Here is a 24,362-nt window from a genome sequence, read left to right as displayed (position 1 = left end):
GGGGAGGGGGGGAACCTGGACAGACGATGAGAAAGGAAAGGGGGGCAGGAGAGGAAAAAAGGAAGTGGGGGGGAGGGGAGAAAGGAACCGATGGAGGACAAGGACCCATAAGAGGGGGGCGGGCGCTGGGCAGATGTGATGGAGTGGGGAAAGGCAGAGGAGGGGAATGCAAAAGGACTCAGGGAGCGGGGAGATGGGAGGCAGGGAGAGGTTATGTGGGGAGAAAACAGGATGGAAGGGGAAGGGAAGAGGTAGCCCAGGGAAAGGACAGGAAAGGAGGGGGAAGTGAGGATCAGGGTTGATAGGAGAGATAAATGGAGGGAGGGTGGACACCATCCAGGAGGGGTAGTTGTCGGAAGCTACCTTGGGAAAGGAGATGAAGGGTGTAGAGATGGAGGGTAGCGGGGACACAACAGTAAAGACGTGGCAGAGGGCATGGATTGGAGAGGAGTGGAGCAACCAGGGGGTCAAGGCGGCGGGAGGTGTAGAGTATGTGGATATGTTCGAGGAATAGGAGCAGATGGGGGAAAGGAATGAGGTCGTAGAGGATCCACGTGGGAGACAGGAGGTGTATACGGAAAGCGAGGCGGAGTGCATGGTGCTCGAGGATCTGGAGTGACTTATAGAATTTGGGGGGGGGGGGGTGGATATCCAGGCGGGACTGGCATAACAGAGAATGGGACGGATTAAGGATTTGTAGGTGTGGAGGATGGTAGTAGAGGAGCGGAACCCCCATGTTCGGCCAGAGAGGAGTTTGAGGATAAAATTTATATGCATACAAAGTATTATATATCAGAGCTCTGTCTTCATCTCATTTATGAGCACTTAAGTCAATGTGAGAGCTTATTAACAGATAACACATGTATTATCCTCTATTATGTTATAAATAAATATTCACATCCTATCCTACTGTCCATTACAATAATAGCACTATTTAGCAAACTGTATGATGTCGACAGATGAAAACACTTTACGATATAAAGCTTATAAGTTCTATCCTTGGTGTGCACTATCTTTACTACGTGCACAGGAAGTATCTTTAGTAAATGTATTTTCGCGCCAACTGACTTAGCTCCACATGTTGTCAGTGCACCTAAACCTGTATGTGTGATAGATTTTTAGAACGATGGTAACATCGACGGTTCAGTATATATTTAACAACATATTACGATGTAATAAGTGTCGTACTCATCAGATCTTGTGGGACTCTCACATTCGAAAGACTACATTTTGACGACGACACGTACTCATGTCAGATAGTCTTATACTCTGACAGAATGTAAGTAATGTACACTTATCTCCAATTTTTATAACTGAGCTACTTTCTTAATGAAATGTTTGCTTAATTATGTATATACACCCCGTGCTTCACTTTTGTATTTTTGTGTTTAGGTAACTTTTGCAGTTTACTTGAAAATGGCCATAAGGCCGAAATTGCAATAGTAACAATAAACATTACATATAGTCAACGGCCACTATGGTATCTTTTAAGAAATATCATATGTGACTTGTGTTTGAAAACGTATTCTCAGCTCCCTCCAGTGACTTACCTAGGCCTCATTGCTTCCGTGCCACGACGCGTCGCCGCTGCTATCCGTGCCAAAGGTAGACATTACGGCTATTAGGTAAATGGTCATAGTCTTCTATCTGCACAATGTATTCTATATACAGCAATTACTTAAAACTATAAAAGTGTGCATGTTTCGCATGGACGCTATGGTTGCCATTACTGTGGAACAAGTGGACAGTTAGGCAATCTTACTACCAGCAGAGGTACGAAAGTGGGCGGAACGTATAAATGTTTGAATAACCTTGACGTACACTATTTAGAGTGTCTGAATGAATTTAGGGGAAGTGTAGCCTATTTTCATTCAACAACAGGGTCCAGAAGGAAGTTAACATTCTTATTCATCCCCAATATGTATCTCTGGGTATAGGCGGGGCTCGGGGCAGGTCAGTCGATTTCAGGAATGTTATTGTTCATAGACTAGTCGTTTGATGTTTATTTTCTTAAACGTGAAAAAGGCACGACAGCCCAATCACGAAAAACTCCCCCACACTGCAACAACACCACCTCTGACTTCACTGTTGGCACTGTACATTATGTCAGATAACGTCTCCAGGCATTCGCCACACGCAAAGTTTAAAACGAATACCACCGGCCAGTCATCTGCTGTCCCATGGCGTCGATCTTTATATTACTTCAAGCGTTGCTTAACAATGACTGCAGAAAAGTGCCACTTGCGAGAAGTTGTTCGACAGTTTTACGCCATTCTTTTCAACACGTTCCAAAAACTCAATGTACAAGCTAGGCTGCTGATAACAGTTCGGAAATCACGAGTGATTCCTTCCACAAAACTCGACGGTCCCTATCCGGCATTACATGAGGTCGGCATGGTCCTGCGTAACTATGGTTGTTCCTTCGCGTCTCCACTTGATAGTCACATTGTCGACTGTCGACTTGGGTATATTTAACAGGGTAAAAATGTACCTAATGGAGCTACTATTGATGTGACGTCCGATGACACATCCACGTTTGAAGTGACTGAGCTCTCCCGATCACTGTGCGGCTGGTCCCGGCGGAGGTTCGAGTCCTCCCTCGGGCGTGGATGTGTGTGTATGTGCTTAGGATAATTTAGGTTAATTAGTGTGTAAGCTTAGGGACTGATGACCTAGCAGTTAAGTCCCATAAGATTTCACACACATTTGACCTTTTTTTTCTCCCGACCAATCCATGCAGCTGTCACTGTTGTTGAACAGACAAGGTAACAGTCCCTGCCATCTTTGGCACTGGTGAGCCCGCCTCTCATAATCAAGCGCTCAGTTCCGTTTTACTTAGAGGCGTCCGGATACTTTTGTTCAGTTATTCAGTTTGTTAAGAGGGTCGTATCATAAGCAGATACCTACGTGCAATGATCTTTACAAGCGAGCTGAGGCGTGTCCAAGAAGGAAAAAGGTTTTCCCTCTACTTCAATTAATTTATTATATAACTGAGAATTGAATGTCACTGTTCAGAAGCTGGAAGATAGTTTTATAGTTCCTCAGAAACGTAATATAATTAGTCGAATTTTGAATCTTCCAATTCACAAACGCTCCAGGCAAATGCCGGGATGGTTCCTTTCAAAGGGCACGGCCGACTTCCTTCCCTAATCCGATGAGACTGATGACCTCGCTGTCTGGTCTCCTTCCCCAAACCAACCAACCAACCAATTCACAAAGACATATGGGAACCCCAGACTGCAAAATGCCGTTGAATTTCGGTAACTGCCGCACAAGGAACATGCTACTGTTCATAAAGATTATTAACATTTAAAAAGGCACCCTTCAAAGCATGGGTAACTGTTTAGATAGGGAACAACCGTACTAGAAGAGGGATATTGTGTAACAGCCAAAATGTGAATGCAATGAAATGTTTGAGGAGTACCTTGAGTATATAAATTTTTGGTGGCCCGTGTTCGGCAGATAGCGCACTTCATGTTGTGCTGGACGGAACCGTTTATCATAAACGGCAGCGCAGTAAGAGTAAGTGGCTCCCTTCTGATCGGGAGTGGAGGCTGGGAGTGAGTCGGGGTGGGCTCCTTGTGACAGCCAATAGGCGGCCACGGCAGCAGCACGGCCGTATATCATGGCGGCGGGGAGAGCCGCTCAGAAGAAATCGGATTGTCGCCCGGCCAGGCGGTGATTTATCGGCCGGCCCGCGGGCTGCGCAGCGCCGCGCCGCTCTGGCCTGGTGCTGTGCGGTGCTGTGCGGTCGGGGCTGTGTTTACGACTGCTCGGCGAGTCGCGCCGGGCCGCGCCGCCGTGCGCTGCGCGGACCCCAGGGAGCGCCGGCCGCCGAGCCGCGGCCTGCGTGCTGCCGGGTTTATGCCCGCTGAATAAATGAGCAGCACCGCCTGCCCGCCCACGCGCTTTGTAGTTGCGCGCTTTGTTTCGCACGCGGACATCGTCAGCCGCGGAGCTAGCGGAAAAAGAAGGACCCCGCGGCCCGCGAAATGAAGCGCGTCGTCACTTACTAAACACCACGCGCTCGTAACTTATTAGAAATTATTATGACCGCATCCTGCATTTGCGTAAGTGAAAGTGATATCGGCGCTGAATGGGTCAAGACTGTGGACGCTATGATTTTACCTTGCGTTAGTTCTTCTGCGGCTGAAATTTAATGCGCAGTGCTGTTTTAGACCGATTTTAACGCTCCCTATTCGGCATATACTTATTTGCAGTCAGAAATACACTACCTCTAGGAGCATGTTCTTTGTTGGTTCATTTTGCGTAAATTAACATCTATAAAAGAGTCCTAAAACAAATCTGCTGTGATGATGATCGCGTTAGGTTTTTACTCCAATTTCTGTAGTCTAAATTTTGAAAATGGCGTACGAGTTTTCTCAGAAAAATAAAGAGCAATTCCAGATTCTTTCGCTGTAAACTACAAAAAATTATGACAATGACTTTGTCCTTGTAGCATATGAAATAAATGAAGAAAGACGCAAACAGTAGGTAGTTAAAGTAAATATGGAGTAAAGGACTCGCAATATGTACAAACTGACAAATTACTCTCTTCGCTTAGAAGTACGCATCTGTGCTGTGAAATTCTTAGTCCTCTAATTTCAACCAAATAACATTTCGTTGTATCTCCTATTGTTTCAAGATGATTTAGTGTTCCAGTGTACAATTTCTATGCTGCTAGCGCAACAACAAATAAAAATGCCAGTTTTTCACTACCAAATAGCTGCCACATGATGGTAACATTTATTACTTTGACTGGGACGTTAAAACTACCTAGTAAAAGAAAACCAAAAATGCAGAGCTACCGCTACAGGCACCGTAACTTGTGACCCTACCAAATAAAAATAAACTGATCCCTTTTCAGATGTTGCCATCCTTTCTACAGCTAAACCTCAACTCCCCACCTAAACAAATTAAGGTAACTAAAAATGGAGCAATAGTTCGAGCGCCAATTATTAAAGGTGATAGGAATGAAGGACTGAAGATCCCAATAACCATAAAGGTTTACCTTATTTCGTTTATTTACTGACTTTTCAAGTTTTGTTTCTTGTCTTCCTGTTTCCTGTATCAAATGGTTCAAATGGCTCTAAGCACTATGGAACTTAACATCTGAGGTCATCAGTCCCCTAGAACTTAGAACTACTTAAACCTAACTAACCTAAGGACAACACACACATCCATGCCTGAGGCAGGATCCGAACCTGCGACCTAGCGGTCGCGCGGTTCCAGACTGAAGCGCTTAGAACCGCTCGGCCACAACGTTTCCTGTTTCATTTTCACTTTATTCTGTGGTCGTATTATAACCGTTCGTTGGGCGGCACGTGTTGATGCTCAACACAGTGGTCGGTGACCACCAATGAATCATGAAATGGGGAGTTGGGACATACCCCCAACTGTAGGCGGAGGGGCGGTCCCGGCCGTGGTGGCCGTGCGGTTCTGGCGCTGCAGTCTGGAACCGCGGGACTGCTACGGTCGCAGGTTCGAATCCTGCCTCGGGCATGGGTGTGTGTGATGTGCTTAGGTTAGTTAGGTTTAAGTAGTTCTAAGTTCTAGGGGACTTATGACCTAAGATGTTGAGTCCCATAGTGCTCAGAGCCATTTGAACAATTTGTTTTGGAGGGGCTTTCAAGAATATACTGTGGAGATATCCTGCGAAGCATCACTAGTAGGGGGGACTGGGTGAGTGTACTGTGCCTGATTACAACCCGGTCCCAGAAGTCGAGGACTACATGTAGACCTTTGTGAAAGGGATATTCTAAAGCACGTGCTCGAAACCAGATGATGGCGTGGTGCCTTGCAAGGTAGAGTGTAGCCTGGGGCAGTAGCAGGAACTCCGGGTTAACCGGCGTTGTCGGGGCGTACAGGCAGTAGCGCATGATGCGCTGGATGAGGAGCCAAATGTCCCGTTTCAGGAGTCACGTAAGTCTATGCTCATCGATCTCGACAAATTGGCAGTCAGAGCAAAGTGACGACGTAGCCAGTCCTATATCATGAAGGCGACAGTTGGTCGGCAATTTTCCACTGACAATATACCATGATGCAGATGAGTTCGATGGCAAAAAGGATTTAAGGATGCATCTTGAAACCGTCTGCTTGTTAACATCTGGCTGCTGTAACTCCATAGGTACGAGAGGTGGACGATGTACACAAAGGATTAAAGATCTTCGGACAGGGAGGGCAGGTGAGAGAGAGATTGATGGGAACGCACCTGAGGTCGACGAAATGCGTTGTGATACAGTACAATTCCGGGGAGATATGTGCTATGTCGATTGCTGGATGGGAGAAGGTGGTCGATGGGTATCTAAGAACTTGTTGAAGATGGGGTGGATCTCCGCCAGAGCCCGACCGCATGGTAAAGATGGGATGACGCCTGCCACTGTCACAGCATAGTATGCACCAAGAGCACAGTGGCTCACATTTGCAGGTTGAAAAGGCCGAGGCCATCTTTTAAAGTGGGATAGTAGCCTACCTTGAAAAGATCCCCTGCTGAATCAATGTACCTGAAGGCCGATTGATGTTGGGGACCAAGGAGTAACAGCATCGGAGGATCTGAGCAACATATACCAGTTCAGCGGTTACATACGCGTTGACATTGGACATACTTTGTAGTTGCTTCAAGCAATGTTGGACGTGGCAGTGAAAATCGTGAAAATGGTGGCGGCGGTAAGCCAATCTGCGGTGCAGTGTGTGTGACTTCCGTAAAATTGATCCCTATGTAACGAAAAGTATGACTGGACTTGTGGACGTGAAGGACGCTTCCAGAAGTTTGTTTGTACTGCTGGATACTGTGGATGGCGTCATTGAATCCCACCTTGGAGCAGGGGAAAATTAGGAAATCATCTGCGTACACCGTGCACTTATGAGGGTCTTCAGGGTATTGGCACACAGTAGCGTGAACACAGGGCATCCTAAGCCCACAGAGCAGCACGTACAAATTAGTCCAACAAGTCTCCCATTGGCCTGGACCATGAGACAGCGGGAAGCAGTAACTGACGAATGGCATCCACCAATAGTGGCAGGAACCCCACAGGCATCGCGACTGTGAGGAGATATGGGTGTCAAACATAATAAAAGGCAACTGTAAAATCAATGGAGACCAGTGCCGTGCGGAGCTGACAGATTGCAGCTATCACAATGACGTCGCAACATTTCCCACAATCATCTGCAGTGTGTTCCGGTGAAAGGACTATAGACAAGAACGTATTATGTCCGCCGCTAAGGGGTAGGGAGCGGAGTGCGGAGGCATTGGCCCCTATTGCTGGCTTAGGCACTGGTAGAAGATCGCCAGTGCCCAATATGGGTGGCATCTGGAAGGATAAAGCAAAAAATTCCAAAGAATCTCTCTGCAGCGAGGAAGAATTAAGATGGTGAACTCCCAATGGAACACAAGAAGATCTTGTGGTCCAAGGAACTTGCTCTTTGGCCCCTGCTCAATTGTGTTCGCCACTTCGTCCACAGTGAACACAGACGTCATTGGTTTTGATTCTGCAATGGTGAGGGTGCGATTCAGAAGCGGGACAGAGGTCGTCAGGAATAGGCGCTGTCCACAGATCGCCGTTGTAGAAGTGGCGGTAGTGGTAGGAGAAGGCAGACACGACCGTGGTCTGCGTTTCGTGGGGAGTATCATTGGTGGTGGTGAAGTTAGAAACGAAGAGTCAACGTCGACGACGATGATGATCAGATGCAGTTCTTCATGTAGAAGGTCCTCTCGTCGTGAACGCACCAAGTTGTACAATTTATCCTCAGGAGGATGACGAGAAGGCCTTTTGTACATTGGTGTGCCATGTGCCATATGGACATCACGTGAAGGGGTGGGGGAGCACATCGAGCTCATGAAGGATGATGTAGTGGAAATTGTTGATGCCTTGCCACATGGCATGAACATTTTTGTGATTTCAGTTCTTGTCCATTTGAACCACCAGTGAGGGATGTTTATCGCAGGACGCCCTAGTTGTGGCACTACGTTGTTGGCAATACAGGTCTCCAAATAGGGAAATGTTAAGCTTCCAGAACCCTTTGCTACACCAGAACGACTGAAATGGTAGGGTGGGCGTGCAGGCGATGGGAGAATGGTCTGAAAACGCAAGGAGCCATTTTTCTGCTTGGGAGACTGTTTACGCCGTGTTTTACAGGTATATAAAACCGAACTAGCAGGCTGCAGAATGTGCTGCATAATATATATAACCTTGGGAGTCACAATGAAACTTTTCCTAAACGTCAACGACTTGAAAGTCTTCGACCACGGCATGCAGCGACGGGAATGGCAATTAGCCAGGTGTCTGGTCTTTCTAGTGGAAGATGCAGTTCAAATCGCCACCCACGACGGAGCGATCACAGCGTCCGAAAAAGAGAGGGGCCACGTCCTGTGGAAAGAAAGTGAACTGCCGCTGACGATATGGGTGGTCAGAACGTGGATGACGTGTGAAAAGTGATGACAGCCATGCCTCAGCCTGACAGGAAGAATGTCATGTCTGTGACCGAGAACCCTTCGCATACGTAAAAGGCCACTTCGCTCGTTGATTGATCTCCTACAGACGCGTATGGATCATAGCTATAAACTGGTTGTAGCATGGCGAAACGAGCTTCCTGAACAAGAGCGGCGTCGGCATCAGAGGCTCAAAGCATATTACAGGGGAGCTGTAGCTTTGATTCAGTGCCAGTCATGTTGATGTTCTGTACTTGCAGTGGCAGACATGTGTCAACAATTGCCATGGGCGGTGTGGGGCGTGGACCTCAAGGAGAGCCCGTCTTTTTGGCCGCCATGGGTCGATTCTGATATTTAACCTCTTGATGGGGTGGTAGACAAATCTGCGGAGGGCGCATCGTTCTCTACGTCATCACCTCCACCCATGTGCCGAGGGTCTGTCCAATATGCACGTGAACGTCGTCTTGGTGTGAGAGAGACCATTAGGCATCGGCAACCAGACATACGTCTCTACCAGCGCTCCGAACAGTACTACGTTTGTGGTGGCTTCTATAGGCTCCTATCTGGCTGTTTTGGTGGTGTCTCCATTGCCTTGGGTAAGAGTGTGATGAGGATCCGCGAGCGAGCAGCGACGACGTTTGCGCCGACGCTGCGAGCGTTGTTTGGGTACGAAAAGGAGGAGCGTCGACGTGGCTCGAAGGCCGCTGTCGCTACAATAAAGCAGTCAAGCGGGTGTTGTGGACAGGTAACCCTCTCTGCTGCGTCCGTCGCGGAACGGCGGGTGGCGGAAATGTCGGCAGGTGGAGCCACAGCATCCTCCGAAGGATGGTGAGATGGAGGGAGGTGCCAGACTTGGAAACTATGTGACGCACTAGGCCAAGCCGTAGGCGTGGCGAGGGCCGCAGTGTAAGTTACTAGTAGTAAGTTACTAGTAGGGTGGTCAACTTGTGTGGCACGGACGCTTCTGACAACGAGAGCGGCGCGACACGTAGTTGTCCCTCCTACCCGCAACCGGAACGGGTGCAGGGCTGAACTGTCATACATTACGATGGCACGGCAGCCTCCGATAGGAAGTCAGGAGGTGACGTAACTCTGAAGATCAATACGAACCTGCCTGACGCCATTTAAGAAGGGATAGGTTCTGAATTGTACCCACCGTTCGGTAACATGTTCCGGGGCGTTGCCATAGAGTAGGAGCGCCCCAATGACGGCGTCAGCGGGTAGTTCGAACGCAGTTCAAATACCTGTATCGTCAGTACGCCGAGACCAGCGTGGTCGTCGGTAACGGGGCCTACCTTGCTGCAGAATGGCAGAAACGTAGCCCACGTTTGGCCTCCCGTAGCACCTTATTCCACGCCGCGTCGTTAAATATCTTCACGTATACGGTACTACTAACTTTGGATAGGAGGATCCCAATGACACCCTGTGGAGGCATTTTAACGTCGCCGCGAGTAAACAGTACAGAGTCAAGCGCCTTGGGACGGGCAAAGTCTGAACAGAAGGTGAAATTCAGAGTCCTTTTCCGATAGCTTGTGAGAAGTTGACCTCCTAGGTTCTAAAAATGGCTCTGAGCACTATGGGACTTAACATCTGAGGTCATCAGTCCCCTAGAACTTAGAACTACTTAAACCTAACTAACCTGACACTACACACCTCCATGCCCGAGGCAGGATTCGAACCTGCGACCGTAGCAGTCGTGCGGTTCCGGACTGAAACACCTAGGACCGCCCGGCCACCGAAGCCGGCGACCTACCAGGAAGACGGAACTTAGCAGCGACAGAAGTAAATAACACGTGACACGCTCGTCGCCAGCGGAGCACTGACCCGTGACCGCTCCGTAGCATTGCCGGCAGCAAACTCTGTCCTAAACCGAGAGTGCTACCGTCTGCACGAATGAAATGGACTCCAGGCAGGAGGTACGTGCTGTCATTCAGTTCCTGGTGCAGAAACTACCGAGTCTGACTGCACAACGACTAAAAAGGCAATACGTTGGAATGCTGGAGGAGCATGATATAATACATCACACGCTCACCCTGATTTTTGTGTCCCGAGTCTTTACTAAATCGTTTAATACACTACTTGCCATTAAACTTGCTACACCACGAAGATGACGTGCTACAGACGCGAAATTTAACCGACAGGAAGAAGTTGCTGTGGTGTGCAAATGGTTAGCTTTTCAGAGCATTCACACAAGGTTGGCGCCGGTGGCGACACATACAACGTGCTGACATGAGGAAAGTTTCCAACCGATTTCTCATACACAAACAGCAGTTGACCGGCGTTGCCTGGTGAAACGTTGCTGTGATGCCTCGTGTAAGGAGGCATCATCTTTTCGGATGAATCCAGGTTCTGTTTACAGCATCATGACGGTCGCATCCGTGTTTGGCGACATGGTGGTGAACGCACATTGGAAGCGTGTATTCGTCATCGTCATACTGGCGTATCACCCGGCGTGATGGTGTGGGGCGCCATTGGTTACACGTCTCGGTCACCTCTTGTTCGCATTGACGGCACTTTAAACAGTGGACGTTACATTTCAGATGTGTTACGACCCGTGGCTCTACCCTTCATTCGATCCCTGCGAAACCCTACATTTCAGCAGGATAATGCACGATCGCATGTTGCAGGTCCTGTACGGGCCTTTCTGGATACAGAAAATGTTCAACTGCTGCCCTGGCCAGCACATTCCCCAGATCTCTCACCAATTAAAACCGTGTGGTCAATGGTGGACGAGCAACTGGCTCGTCACAATACACCAGTCACTACTCTTGACGAACTTTTATATGGTGTTGAAGCTGCTTGGGCAGCTGTACCTGTACACGCCATCCAAGCTCTGTTTGTTTCAATACCCAGGCGTATTAAGGCCGTTATTACGGCCAGAGGTGGTTGCTCTGAGTACTGATTTCTCAGCATCTATACACCCAAATAGGGTGAATATGTAATCACATGGCAGTTCTAGTATAATATATTTGCCCAATGAGTACCCGTTTATCATCTGCATTTCTTCTTAGTGTAGCAGTTTCAATGGCCAGTAGTGTAAATATGGCGGGATGGTTATTTTATAAAGAAATCATCAGAATTCTTTCTCGATTCTTCCAGAATTCGAGCTTGTGATCTCCCAACCCTCTTTGACGAGACAGTAAACGCTAATCTACTGTTACCATACGTGATGTTTATAGTTACTAACCAAATCGCAGTTGCGACTATACCACCGCAACTGCTGCGTGACGAGATACCAACGCTGTAGATCGACATCTAGCGTGGGAAGTTGCTTTGGCCGACCCCTATTACTGTGTTCGTGAGCTTGGCATATGGTTAGTGCAGTAGCCACCAGAAAGATCGCGGGAGGCGCACATCGGCACGGCTCGTCACGGACGGTAGTTGCCGCAAGTAGAGTCCCGTCCACCAGAGGGCACGCGACAATTCGGCCGCGACCTCTGCCGGCTTAACAACATCAACAGGCAGCACGGGTCGTGCCCAGTCAGTTCACATCGGGCATGCCTAGGAGACAGTTCCCGGTGTACGCTATGTGAAGTGCGACGGAAAACGTGAACCGTGTTACTACACAATTGGCGACGAGTAGGGTCGTTCTTTCGCGTGTATCGTCGTTGTTCCGGTTTCGCAGCTTATCCACGGCATGGAGGATTTAGTGCGGGTTTTGGTTGAGCAGCAGACGGAGCTCATGGCAACCATGAAACAAGTGCTTCCGGCGTTGCTCTCCACGCAGTCTGCTCCAGCGCCGTTCCCTCCTCCCTTTCCCCCGTATGACGAGACGGCGGAGGATTGGGACGCATGTGAACATCGCCTTCGGCAGCATTTCCAGGCGTTTCTTGTTGCCGATGCGGAGGTATGTCGTGCTCTCTTCTTGTCTTGGATATCTCCCTCGCTGTATCAAGTTTTGCGGCAGCTAGCGCCGTTGCAGGAACCCTCGTCCTTGTCTTTTGACGCATTGTGTTCATTGCCGTCATCATATTATCGCCGCCGCACGCATGTTGTGGCGGCTAGGGTCGAGTTCTATCAATGCAAGAAGCAGCCCCATCAGTCTTACCGGGCGTGGGCCGCTACCGTGCACGGTCTCAGTCGCAAGTGTCATTTTGTCACGGAGCAGTCGCGAGAGTCGTATGCCCACGTTATGGTGCGCGACGTCATTGTTCGTTCGGCCGCTGATAGGGAGGTCCAGCAACGGGCCCTGCAGTTAGAAGACCCTTCCCTCGAGGAATTCCTGTCCATTGCTCAATCGTATGAAGTCTCTCACGCCGCAGGTCAACAGTTGGAAGAGTGGTGCGACGTCGCGGCGGTTCAGGGCGGCGCGGCCGCCTCCACTGCGTCCGGGATGGACGGCGTGCGAGCGGTACAATCCGGCCGTTACGGCCGCTCCCGCACGGCGCGTAAACAGAGTTCCGGCCGCCGGCCCCTGTTACCGTCCTCTGCGTCGTGCTATATACATCACGATCGGTCAGAGTGCCCCCAGCGTTGGGCCGTTTGTCGCAAATGTAATAAAAAAGGACACATTGCTAAAGTTTGCAGCTCAGCCTCTAAACAATCGAAGGAAGCAGGTACGAGGACATGGACGTTGACATTCAGGAAGTTTCATCGGGCCAGGCTCCCGACGCGTCAGCACACAAACTCTTTATCGAGGTGACGGTTCGGTCGAGCCGACTACAACCGCAAGTAGATACGGGCGCGGCAGTTTCTTTGTTGAATGCACAAACTTACTCCGACTTTGGGTCGCCCCCATTGGCGCCATTTTACCGGCGTCTACGCGGTTACGGTAGGCAGTTCATTCCCCTACTGGGTCAATTCACTACCGACGTGACTTACAAATCAGTCACTCGGCCTATTACTTTTATTGTTGTCAGCGATGGGAGCTCCGCTAACCTTTTTGGCTTGGATGCCTTTCAAGCTTTCGGTTTTTCTATCGCTGATACCATACAGTTGGTCTCTGAAGACGTTCCCTATCAATCATTGGAATCTTTGATCTCTGAATTTCCGGATATCTTTTCGGGGTCGATCTTCCCTTTTCTTCTAGTGAGTTATTGTCGGGAAACCCTCGGGAAAATTACGTCTTTGTGGCGATTTCAAGGCCACCATTAATTCCCAATTGGTTGTGGACACCCATCCTTTGCCTCGTGCTGATAAATTGTTCTCCGCGGGAGGCCAATATTTTTCGAAAATCGGTCTTTCAGAGGCTTATCATCAGATACCACTTGATGAGGATCCAAACGGCTGGCTGTCGTCAACACCCCGTTTGGCCTTTACCAATACCAGCGGTTGGCCTTCGGAATATCCAGTGCCCCAGCTATATTCCAGCGTTATCTTGAGCACGTCACGTCGACAATCCCTCATTGTATTAATTACCTGGACGACATAATTGTCACAGGCCGCAGCACGAAGGAACACTTGTACAACCTTCGCACCCTCTTTCTCAAATTCAGGTCCGTGGGCTTGCGTTGCAACCTGCGTAAGTCAAACTTCTTCCAACCGTCCATTGAGTATGTGGGCTACACCATCTCTCGGCACGGCGTCCAGCCGCTAGAAAGTTTGGTCCAAGGTATCGTCGACCTTCCGCGGCCCGCTTCGCTGAAGGAGTTAAAAGCTTTTTTAGGCAAGATTGCCTATTACCACCGGTTCATTCCCAGGGCTTCCACCATAGCCCGCCTCCTGTACTGCCTTCCGCGCAAGGGTGTTCCTTTTGATTAGTCGCCTGCATGCGAGCGAGCGTTCACCTCGTTGAAGGGCCTTCTCACGTCAGCGCCTTGTTTGGCTACTTTTGACCCCCTTAAGCCGTTGGTCCTGGCTACCGATGCTTCGCAGTATGGGGTGGGGGCGCTTCTGGCCCATCGCAACGCGGATGGTTCCGAGCAGCCACTGGCGTTTGCATTTAAAACACTTAGTCCCGCGCAGGCCCATTACTCCCAGATGGTAAAAGAGGCTTTGGCCACTGTCTACGCTGTTCCGAAGTTTCACCCTTTCTTGTATGGAACGAAGTTGCAGTTAATCACTGACCATAAGCCGTTAATATCGTTATTTGGCCCCACCTCTCATATTCCGGATAGGGCGGCCCACAGACTACAGCGCGGGGTCTTGTTCCTCGCTAAGTACCATTATGACATTCATTTTCGCCCTACCAGACAGCATGCCTACGCATACGCTCTTTCCCGTCTTCTGGTGGACCCAGATCCTAAGTTCGATCGAGAGAAGATTATGTGTTTTCATTTGGCTGTGGCGTCCCGCCAAGCGGTTGATGGCTTCCGGATCACTAGTTCTCGAGTCGCCAGGGAAACGGCAGCTGACCCAGTTCTCCGGCAAGTAGTTCGCCTCATTCAGCAGGGGTGGTCATCCCGACCTCCAGGCCGGGCCTTGGACCCTCTTCGTAATTATTTTGTCCTACGAGACCGCCTCTCCGTCTTGGAAGGAGTTCTCCTTCTGGCTACCAATGATACAGCTCCTCGCGTGTTTGTTCCTGCAAGTTTGGGGGAAGTCCTCACGTTATTACATGAGGGGCACTGGGATGTTTCCCGTACTAAAACCTTGGATCGCAGACATGTGTACTGGCCCGGTATTGACAGAGAAATTGAGCACTTGGAGGCCGCCTGTTCCCAGTGTCCGAGCCAACAGGCATCTCCCAGGTCAGCGTTCTCTTCATGGCCGCCTGCAACCCAGGCATGGGAACGTGTTCACATCGCTGGCCCGTTTCTCAATGGCTTTTGGCTCATTGTTATTGATGCTTATTCCCGATTCTCATATGTGGTTCGCTGCTCCTCAACCACTTCAGAAGTTGCAATCGAGGCACTAGCAAAAATCTTTTCTGTGGAAGGTCTGCCAGTCACCCTGGCCTCGGACAATGGACCTCAGTTTATTTTGCAGACCATCCAGGATTTTTGTAGGCGCTTCGGTATTCGGTACTTTTGCTCTCCCCACTTTCATCCACAATCGAATGGGGAAGCCGAGCGCATGGTGCACACATAGAAGACGCAGATGAAAAAGTATGTGCACGAATTTCCTGTGGAGGAGGCGTTCACGTTTTTCCTGACGGCATACCGGACCACACCAATGGGAGAACGCAGCCCCGCAGAGCTCCTCCATAGGCGCCAACCTCGGACTCTGCTGCACCTCCTTCGGCCCGGGCCTCGCCAGTCTTCGCAAAACGGAGTACCCGGCTTTCCACCGGGTATGTCGGTCTGGGCACGTGGGTTTGGTCGCAATCCACGTTGGATATGGCCGCCGGCTCTATACCTTGCAGGCGGGGGACTGGGAGGTATGTCGACACCAAATTCAGCTACGTCCACGTTTAGGCTCCCACCCTCCGAACCCTCGGGCACCGGCTTCCCCATTGCCGAATTTGTGTTGTTATCTCAGGGGATGCTACCGCGCCTCCCCCCTGGGACTCCGCCACACTGCGATGGTTCTCAGCCTTGGCAGCCTTCAGTAGCTCCAGCTCCGGCATCGCCAGCGTTAGAGATGCCCCAGCGAGAGCCGTCCCCCCTCGCAGGCTCGGTTTCTCAGGAGGCTGGTTCACCTGTGGTCATCCCTTTCCCATCGTCCCCGCCACTGGGTCTTGCCCTCCCGAGGTGGACCAGGATCCGGAGTTCGATGGCTTGTCTCCCGTTCTGTCCCGGTCTCCGGTGGTGGGACGACGGGGACCTCTTCGTATGGGTCACTTCCAGCCGTATTCCAAAGTTCCGGCTCGAGGGTTGTCCGATACCCTCGACTCCAGCCTTACGATGGACGTGGAGGTCATCGCTCCTGCACGACGCTCCACCTTCCGACGCATTGGATCACAGTAGCTTCACCCCCCGAAGGAGAAGGAGTGCAGTAGCCACCAGAAAGTTCGCGGGAGGCCCACATCGGCACGGCGCATCAAGGACGGTAGCTGCCGCAAGTAGAGTCCCGTCCACCAGAGCGCACGCGAGAATTCGGCCGCGACCTCTGCCGGCGGAACAACAGCATCAACTCAGGCAGCACGGGTCGTGCCCAGTCAGTTCACATCGGGCATGCCTAGGAGACAGTTCCCGGTCTACGCTATGTTAAGTGCGACGGAAAACGTGAACCATGTTACTACAGTTAATTTCTTCGTTTAAAGTTATATCCGTTATTTATTCTTTTCTGTCTCTCGAAACTCGTGTTTATTCTGAAGACTGTTTTTCTTTACTTTGAAGACTGTTTTTTTTGAGTCAACTTGTGTACTTTTCCTACAGCGAGCCTATTGCTCGGCCAGCGGTTAATGCACTATCAAAATGGGCACAGGACATAGGACTAAAACTAAACCCATCTAAAACCCAAGCGGTACTTGTTGGTCACTCCTAGCTCATCAGCCCACATCGGGAATCCGTACCATCTCTTATCCTAAATGGAACAAATATTAACTTCTCTCCCTCAGCAAATAGTTTGGGAGTAATAATAGATGAAAATCTAAATTGGATAGAGCACGTAACTGCAGTGTGCAAAAAAGCATCAGCATCCCTTCATGTCCTACAAAAATATAAAAAACTTTTTTCTTTCGATCTGAAAAAGAAATTAGTACAAACGCTTACACTCCCAATCATTGACTACAGCGATATTATCCTACAAGGCCTCTCTCAGGAAAATTCGCGACGTCTGGAACTGATTCAAAATTGTTCAAATGGCTCTGAGCACTATGGGACTTAACTTCTAAGGTCATCATCCCCCTAGAACATAGAACTACTTAAACCTAACTAACCTAAGGACATCACACACATCCATGTCCAAGGCAGGATTCGAACCTGCGACCGTAGCGGTCTCTCGCTTCCCGACTGTAGCGCCTAGAACCGCTCGGCCACCACGGCCAGCTCTGGAACTGGTCATGAATGCCTGCGTCCGATATATCTGTGACGTTAGACTTTTTGATCTCATTTCACCAGCATATGCAAAATTGTCCTGGCTGCGTGCAGACAAACGCAGATATTTCCATACACTCTGTCTCATCTACTGCCTTATAAATGTACACTGTCCCTCATATCTCTCCTCGTCCTTAACGCTTATGTCGGAACAACATGCCAGAAACACACGTTCCCATCATAATAAAATCCTCTGTTCCACTGCATCACCTTCTCCAAGTCCTTTACAGTAGCGGGAACCCGACTCTGGAATAATCTCCCTCGTTATGTTAGAGAATTTAAAAACATGTCCGATTTCAAAAAAAACAGTCAATGACGTACCTACTTAAGCAACATTAATGCCTTCCTCTGTACATGAATGCACTTCACCTCATTACTTCCCTCTTTCCCCCTACTTAAATCTTCCTTCACCAAAACTCGCTATACTAGTAAACATCTACTTTAGACACCAAGATATTAATGTACATCTGCTTATTGCTTTTATCATAACTTGTATGTATAGCACCTGTTGTAAAAATACTGCCAGCATTTTCTTTATTTGGTCTTAGTCATTACTCTTTATTAAAATGGTTTAAATGGCTCTGAGCACTATGGGACTCAACATCTGAGGTCATCATTCCCCTAGAACTTAGAGCTACTTAAACCTAACTAACCTAAGGACATCACACACATCCATGCCCGAGGCAGGATTCGAACCTGCGACCGTAGCAGTCACGCGGTTCCGGACTGGAGTGCCTAGAACCGCACGGCCACCGCGGTCGGCCATTACTCTTTATTCATATTGTCACTAAAGTAATCTAATTTTCTTATTTAAACTATTGTCATGATGTAACTCTGATGTGTGAAATGCTGCATGTGTGGAACACTGGTCCGATGTAAGAGAGGGCCTGATGGCCGTAATCTGATCAGGTTAAATAAACAAATATATGTCGTCCATTCTTGAATGTATGTCTCTCCAGATTGTCCTGACTTCATCGTCTGCAGCTTCCCTATTGCCCCTTATGTAAATCGTTTCCTTACTAGGCGATGAAACACCTGCTGTAAGAAACGAAGTGCGACGCCTGGGGTAGAAGATCAGCAAGTGAGTGACCTGCTACGGGAACAATGTTAGTTGTTGCTTCTTTGCTAATCTACGTTCACCAACACTCAGTGTCTTTACTTAGTGATACCGCAGCAGACACGCCACTCGCAACGCCAATAGTTGTCGCTGTGGGCGATCGTAACAGAAGTCGGTCTGAGAGCACTCTATAACGCTAGCTCGGTCACTCTGCTGAGAGGCCGAGTTAGGAGCGCGACAGCTGCCGGCGCTCGTAAAGCGCGCGGGGTGACGCGGCCGCCTTAAGAGCTGTGTCTGCCGCCCGCTGTAAAACTGCCCTGCCCGGCCCCGCTAATGGCCCATTCAGTCCTCACCTTGTGCTAACGCGGTAATCTACTGCCCATTTCATCCAAGGTGTGATTCCCAGAAGCTCTCTACCGGCAGAAGGGGCCGCTTTTTCCTCTCACTGCAGGGGGGAGAGTACCAGGAGGATTTAGTACAGAAGGTAATTGAAATGTTGTCATTCGGAAGAAAAATATGCGCGATTAGGACTCTGACCTACAATGCAGTACAAAGGTAATTACGGGCGAGGTGCGTTCAGTATACAAACACATTCTTTTCTTGAAAAATTTCTGTTGAAAAAATGTGTATTTTTTCTTTGCGGGACATAGTGGATTTTTCCCAATTAATCTTCTACAGTACCACGAGCTTCTGATAGGTGGCAGCACTACATGCAGTCTTCTAAACGGCGTCTGTAGCGGAGCTGCGTCCCATGAAGAGTGCTGTCAGTTTCGGCTGAAAACCAGAGTGTCACAGAGATTCATAGTCGGTTGCAGAATGTCTACGGACACCTGACATTGAACAAAAGCACGGTGAGTCGCTGGACAAAGCGTCTGTCACCATAGCAACAAGGTCGCGCAAACCTGTCCGAACTCCCGTGTCCGGCCGGCCGCATACTAGTGTGACTTCTGCAGTGGTGTAACGTGCTGACACTCTAAGTGGAGGTGATCGACGGTCATCTAGGACTCTGAATGGGCTACTCTGTTTGATGTCCTTCCTAATATGTCAACGATCAGTTCGGAAGGGTGTTGTGCAATTCTCAGGAAAGTCAAGATACTTCAGTTTTTTCGTCGCCACAAAAATGCATATGAACTTCGCTATAACAAAAGAAGTCTGTGCACCCTATAGATGCTCACAAAACTTCACTAAAGTTGTGATTCTTGAGTTTCACCCGGCGTATTTGATAATCAAAATATCCACAGGTGTACTGCCGGTCTACAGTGTCCAACTGGCACAATATTTCGGCGATCATACATGTCGGAAACATCAGGTGAACTGACGGACTGAGCTCCTGTGAACGTGCCGGCACGGAGATTCTTACGCTATGGCTGCTCAGAGGGAACTGGGTTCGGTCGCGGCGGCGGCGGCCGATTTAAATACCCTCCGCCCGCGGCGCACTCCCTCCGCCGTTCGCGCCCTGCGCCACGGTCGCGTGGTGGAACAGATTGCGACGGCGTCTGAGATGACGTCGGTGTGATAGCTCTGTCCGCCGTGGTCGTCACAACTATACGTTTGCTCAATTTACTCTTGATTAACCCAATCAAACATGGCCTCTGAAACGCATAATTTAAGAGCTATCAACACGTCATATTTAATACTGTAGAAAAAATTCCTTCGACTGCAAGCTGTTTGCTTTCCACATTTTTGTAGGAGGTAGTACGGATCGAAGGAAAAGCAGTAGAGTTTTTTGCTTCGAATGATCGTTCCAGTCATATTTCTGAATATCGACCATTCCTCCACGGACGCCCTGTAAGTAAGGTGAAAACGATAACTGTTTACGTATCACAGTGGTTAGAGTAAGTCGAGACAAACAATTTGATACGGAACACTTGTGAGCCATGAAGTCACTTAACTACCACGAATTGATCTACAGAAACCACAGAAGCTACAGCGCATGCACGTTGATCATGATTTTTCAATATTCTTTCGCTCTCTTTGCACAAACTATCGGACCTAGAGAAAAAATGAAGAGGATTTTTCTTGTAGGAAACTTTTTTTTGTAGCGGGATACACTTTCGCTAGAGGCTGCTGCTCTCAAGTCGTTTAAGAACGTTGTACAATTGTGACTTTCTAGTACACGCCCGTCCCCACACTTACTCCCACTGGCCAAAATTTTTGCTACGTTGTTCATGCCGCTTCCTCCACTCCTACCACTGTACAAAAATTTGTATCTACACAGATTATTTCCCAATTCACTTGGTGTTCATTTCCTGGATTGTTATTCTTCGTGCATTTAGGAATTGTGAATTTGAATGATGTGTAAATTTTACTCAAAACTTTCGGGAATTTTAACAGCATATAATTAACAATTCAACCGTTATGTTTGGCCTTCTTACTGCTACTCCATGGTGCTGTAGGCCTTAAGTTGAGATCGAACTGTGTAGTTTATGTATAACGCTTCAAAAAGTCTTTTTCCTTTCAGCAGATCCAAGAGGAAGTTCAGATTAATCATGTTAACGAAGTAGCCGACTAATCTGGTGGTGAAATAGCCCAGTCGAATAAAAAACATGTAATGGCAAATGTAATGTAAACAACACACTAAAAGCCCTGAGCAGTTGGGTATGAGTGTGGGGGTGGAGGTGTGTCTTAAGGCTATTTCTTTACGCTTTTCTGAAATGTCTTACAGAACGCGGCCTCTAGCGAATATGTATTCCGATACAGAGTTAAACTACATTAAATTTACTACAACAGCCGGTCCCATTCATTTTTTTCTCTAGCACCAATAGTTTGCTCGCAGAGCGAGATAATACTGAAAATACCATGCACTCTGCAGGCGCTGAAGCTTCGGTGCGTTTTGTAGCCCAATTTGTGACAGTTTCTCGACATGACGGACCGGAAGTTCTCTGTATCAAATTCTTTGACCGAAACACGTGGATAGCTCAGATATCCCTAAAACTGATAAATATTTAAAAATTTCAGTTAACGAATGTGTTATTGGTTATAATTTCTTTGTTGTTTGTACTGTTGTAACATACCATACTTTCTACATAAATTAATATCAGACAAATCCGTTTCGACGGGGCTTTAAACCAGAACCTTTATTTTTAAATATTTCATACCGCCAACATGAAGTACCGTAGTCATGAAATGTGAGCTACTTAAGTATGCTTACTTCACGTCTTCCTTGCTGCTCATCTGTGTTACTCTTAATGATTCTGTAAAGGAATACACGACATTGTTTCGCAAAGGGCGGGAGGGAGGGGTGATGTTGAAAATCTGGCTACGAAGTGGATGCGCCCCTTTCGTAATCTTCTGCACAACAAGAAAAGTGATGTTGTGTGGGAGTAAGAGCATGCCTTTGTTCTACATACGACGCACATGAGCCGTGGTTGGCTCATGTTATGCGTTGGATTAAAACTTGAATGCTATTCTGTGTTTAGTCTCCCGCGGTTATCGCGATTATGCTGTTATCCTCTCTCTCTCCGCGAGTGGCAGCAGCGGTGTGTATCGATATTCGCACCTTGTACTCTCTGAGGCCTGGCGCTTATGTTTTCTGGCTGTGCGGTGTGCGAGGAGTTGATCGGTTGGCGTGGAACAGCGAGGAAAGCTCCACGGCGCGTAGTTTGGCCGAGGCCTCTTACGGCGTCCACGCGCGGTCGGAGTGTGTGGTGCTGTTCTAATTGCTACGAGGTCTGTGGCTCACCGATCATGGACTTAATCTACCAGCAAGTCACAGCTATTCACACTGTGTCGTTTCGTTGGGACACTCGCGCGAGCAACAAAATTCAAATGGCTCTGAGCACTATGTGAGTTAACATCTGAGGTCATCAGCCCCCTAGAACTTCGAACTACTTAAACCTAACTAACCTAAGGACATCACACACATCCATGCCCGAGGCAGGATTCGAACCTAGTGCGTAGAACCGCTCGGCCACCAGGGACGGCTAGCGAGCAACAGCTTTTTCAAGTTGGCAAATTTTAGCCATCTTCCGGTGGAGTTTAACTGTACTTGGTTATCTTGAATTGAAGTGCACCAGCGGAATCTCCTGCCTTGGTTACCTGCCCTGGCCATTAACGTAAATTCAGGCAGTGAATTTTCCTCATCGTGTTGTCGCTGTCCTGCACGGTGTGTAGTTTGACAACTCAATGTATAACTAGTTGTGGGCGCCAATACCTCCTACGTCGTTCCATTGAACTCTCTGTTGTGTGCTGGTCGGGTGGAGTGGAAGTTATCTTGTCGGTGGGTCCATTGTCTGTCTGTCGGTTGGGTTGTCGTCTGATCGAGAATGGTTGTGCCGACTGCCTGTCTCACCTAAGCGAGCGTTAGTGTTTGAATTCCAGGCCGACCCTGGAAACTTCTGAGCGCCGTTGGGTGTACTGCCTTTCCTTATTGGTTCTTGTTGTTTGTTTTTGTATGGCTTGTAGCCGATTTTTTAAATTAAGGTTGTTTTGCCCTTAAGGCGTAAGATTGTTTGGGCCTTCAGACTAATTTAAAGAACTGTTTTAGGGTAAGGCATTTGCCTCTTAAAAATTTATTTTGGTTGAGTTTAAGTGATGGGCCTGCAGCCGATTTTTAATTGAAGTTGTTTTGCTCTTGCTTGGGCCTTCAGCCTTAATAAAGGTTTGTCTTAAGATAAGGCCTTTTGCTCTTTTAAAAATTTATTTTGGTTTTAGTATTAAATGATGGGCCTTCAGCAAAATTTTAAATTAAAGTTGTTTTGCTCCTTAGGTGTCAGGTTGTTTGGGCCTTCAGCCTAATTAAAGAACTGTTTTAAGATAAGGCCTTCTGCCTCTTAAATTTCTGATTTTGGTTTGAGCCTTACGTTATTGGCTTTCAACCGATATTAAATTAAAGTGGTATTGCCCTTAAGGCATGAGATTGTATGGCACATTCAGCCGGTAATTAAGTTCTTGAAATTAATGCTATGTTTGTTAAAATAATTTCTTGACTCTTGTAATGTTTGGTCAAATAAATAAAGTTGTATGTCTCAGCAGTCCCGTAATAGTGGCGCTAGTAGTGCCACTATCAGGGCACAAACCAGGTTTATATAAAATAGTAAGCGTCGACAGCGTTAGTTACGTCTGATGTGAGATTAGATTCGGTGACTTGATGTTAGCCAAGAGCGTTTTAAGGCGACAAACTCGCCATTGCGGTCATACAATAGAGCTACGAGAAGCTGGATGTTCGGTCTGCGATACTGCAGAGAGACTTGGTGGGAATGTAACCACTGTAGATGATTGCTGGCGGCGGAGGCCACGTGAATGTACGGTCGCAAGAAGACCGGGCTGCTGAAGACCACGTATCAGTACCGAGAGGGAAGACCAACGTGCTCGGTGTATGGTTCTGGCGCATCGCACTCTGTCTGCAGCAATAATTGGAGAAGTAACCGGCACCACAATGACACAAAGAACTGTTACAAATCGGTTACTTTAAGGACAGCTCCGAGGCAGACACCCTGTAGCTTGCATTCCATGATCCCAAACCACCGCCCTTTTGCTACTTCAATAGTGTCATGCGAGAGCTCGTTGGAAGGGAGAGCGGAGGTCCGTTGCGTTTTCTGGTGAAATCTGATTCCGACTCGATACCAGTGGTTGCCGTGTGTTGGTTATCACGAGGATAGAGTCTGCCACCAACCTGTCTAGAGGCCATACAGACTGGACCCAAAGCTGGAGTTATGGTCTGGGGTGCGATTTCGTATGACAGCAGGAGCACTCTCGCGATATCCCTCGCACCCTGACTGCCATTTTGTATGTTACTCCGGTTATTCGACGTTTTGTGCTGCCATTCATGAACAGTATTTCATGGGGCGTTTTCCAACAGGATAACACTCGCTCACGTACCGCCGTTGTAACCGTAACTTGTCTACAGAGTATCGACATGTTTCCTTGGCCTGCTCGATCACCAGATCTGCCTCCAGTCGACGACCTAAGGGACATCGTCGGTCGATATTTCCAGCTTCATCCACAACCACCATTATCTTTCACTTGATTGATCGACCAATTGCAACATGCATGGAACTCCATACCACAAATATGCAAC

This window comes from Schistocerca nitens, chromosome 6 (assembly GCF_023898315.1).
Source record: "Schistocerca nitens isolate TAMUIC-IGC-003100 chromosome 6, iqSchNite1.1, whole genome shotgun sequence".
NCBI classification, from domain to species: domain Eukaryota; kingdom Metazoa; phylum Arthropoda; class Insecta; order Orthoptera; family Acrididae; genus Schistocerca; species Schistocerca nitens.
The sequence above is the reverse complement of the archived record's forward strand: the minus strand, read 5'-3'. Positions refer to the sequence as shown.